This window comes from Rhinopithecus bieti, unplaced genomic scaffold, assembly GCF_001698545.2.
Source record: "Rhinopithecus bieti isolate Rb0 unplaced genomic scaffold, ASM169854v2 scaffold_6904, whole genome shotgun sequence".
In the NCBI taxonomy this organism is placed as follows: domain Eukaryota; kingdom Metazoa; phylum Chordata; class Mammalia; order Primates; family Cercopithecidae; genus Rhinopithecus; species Rhinopithecus bieti.
This window is the reverse complement of record NW_016805192.1, coordinates 1-2,351: the sequence shown is the minus strand read 5'-3', so window position 1 is coordinate 2,351 and position 2,351 is coordinate 1. Positions and strand designations below refer to the sequence as shown.

The 2,351-nt window shown below is 52.0% G+C and overlaps 1 long non-coding RNA gene across 1 annotated transcript in view; it reads left to right on the top strand.

Annotated features, from left to right (window-relative positions):
- Nucleotides 1-2,054, top strand: part of LOC108529357 (uncharacterized) — a 4,090-nt gene extending 2,036 nt beyond the window's left edge. The window contains exons 2-3 of the long non-coding RNA XR_001885510.1: nt 1,351-1,457; nt 1,985-2,054. This is a non-coding gene — a long non-coding RNA (uncharacterized LOC108529357). The remainder of the gene's footprint in view (nt 1-1,350; nt 1,458-1,984) is intronic.
- Nucleotides 2,055-2,351: the final 297 nt, after the last annotated feature.

Genomic DNA, 2,351 nt, shown 5'->3' with positions numbered 1-2,351 from the left:
CCTGGGAGGCGGAGCTTGCAGTGAGCTGAGATCCGGCCACTGCACTCCAACCTGGGCGACAGAGCCAGACTCCGTCTCAAAAAAAAAAAAGAAGTCTAGGTTCCTGTGAAATGTGAGAGGAAGTCAGCACTGATTTCAGAAATCTGATTATAACAAAGATCCATCCCTAAATAAGGTGAATCTGGCCGGGCGTGGTGGCCCATGCCTGTAATCCCAGCACTTTGGGAGGCCGAGACGGGAGGATCACAAGGTCAGGAGATGGAGGCCATCCTGACTAACACGGTGAAACCCCGTCTCTGCTAAAAATACAAAAAATTAGCCAGGTGCGGTGGCGGGCGCCTGTAGTCCCAGCTACACGGGAGGCTGAGGCAGGAGAATGGCGTGAACCCAGGAGGCGGAGCTTGCAGTGAGCCAAGATCACGCCACTGCACTGCAGCCTGGGCCACAGAGCCAGATTCCGTCTCAAAAAAAAAAATAAATAAATAAGGTGAATCTTGGAATCCCTTCAGTTTTATTTTATTTTATTTTATTGAGACGGAGTTTCTCTCTTATTGCCCAGGCTAAAGTGCAATGTTGCGATCTAGGCTCACTGCAACCTCTGCCTCCCAGGTTCAAGTGATTCTCCTGCTTCAACCTCCCGAGTAGCTGGGATTACAGGCATGCACCACCACGCCCAGCTATTAGTAGAGATGGGATTTCAGCATGTTGATCAGGCTGGTCTGGAACTTCTGACCTCAGTGATCTGCCCACCTCGGCGTCCCAAAGTTCCAGCATTATGGGTGTGAGCCACTGTAAACAGCCCCCCTTCAATTTTAAAGCCATCACTATGCACCCTATACCTATGCTGGGCACTGGAATAAGATGAAGCACCTTCTTGGAGTTTACATGCTGATAATTGTGCCAGACAGTAATAGGTAAGAATGGCTGTGGGGGAAGTCAGCTGTGTTCTAATTACAGTCGCATTTCAGGAAATTATTTAACATGTTGACTTTAACAGCCTAAGCTGCTTCTCCATGTGTGCACACAGGGTAGATCTCTGAAGGGTGGCGCTGTAACTTCTAGGGTAATGGCTGTGTTGAGTCAAGGCAGGATGACGGTTCAGCCTCCTCCCTGCTAGTGCAAAGGGCTCTTCACTTGGATTAAAGCCTTCTTTCCCAGACTGAATTGCCCACCCTCAACACCCCTCCTACAGAAAATTTGGAGTCCTCGCTTATTCCCTGGCAGCCCCTACCTAGTAGGGTGGTGAATTCATTATCAAACATGCGATAGTTTAGCGAAAACAGCAACATTTTGGAATAAATGACTGTAATGTGCGTCGTGCCTGCCAACTAACTGGCGCCAATTTTCCAGCTCAGTTGTTCTCCCTGAAAGGAAGAGTATGCTCGGATTTCACCTTGGAGGAGGAAGAGTTCAGGCTGCCACAACTGGACTAGCACTTCTGAAGATCCCAAGGCAAGGTCCCGTGACCCCACCCCACCACACCACAGCAGGCTGCTGGAGTCCTGGGACCACCTGGGTCTGTGGCCCAAATCCTTCCTCCCTAAGGAGGGGGGGGGTGTTTGAGCGGGATTGTGACATAAGATTGCCCTGGTGACATGGAGCAGATCTGGACCCAAGCCTAATAAAGGTGGCATAAATGAAGGTGTCATAAAGACAGGGCGGGGTGCACGCTTATAAGGGGCACGAGCATCTTGGGGTTGCCAGAATGACTCCCGCTCAGTGCGCAGCACCCGCGTGTGTCATGTCCCGACCGTGTTTCTGGGGCCCATGGCCTCTCCTCACGTGGCAACTATTGTGTCTACTAGTCAAGGAGGCTCAGCCTCTGGAGTGGGTCAAAGACCCGCTCCAGCTGACCTCTAACCCCTGGGGCCGCCTGAGCCCCGGTCTTCCCGCTCCTCCCATCTCCCATGGGAATCTCCCCATGCGCCCACTCCCCGGCAGACCCGGGGACTTTGATTACCTGGGGCCCTCTGCTTCCTTGCAGATGTCAGCCCTGCCCCAGGAATTGACTGAAAATTTGGTTCCATTCCTGGACCCGGATTCAGCTGAAGAGCTCCCCTGGGGCCAGAGCAGTTCTCCGCTGCACACCAGGATTTAAACAAGTTGACTCCGCAAGAAAGGCTCCCAGAGGTGGTCCCACTGCTGGACGGGGATGAGAACGAGACCCTAGTTCAGCTTCCTCGCCTCAAAAGTAAGGTTCCAACTGCAGATCTAGATCGGGCGGCAGGTCATCAGGCAGATGAAAGACTTGTTCCACTAGACAATAAGATTTCAAAACCAACCACATTTATTGTTTCGCCCAAGAACCTGAAGAAAGATGTAGCTCAGCGTTGGAGCCTTGCTGAGATTGA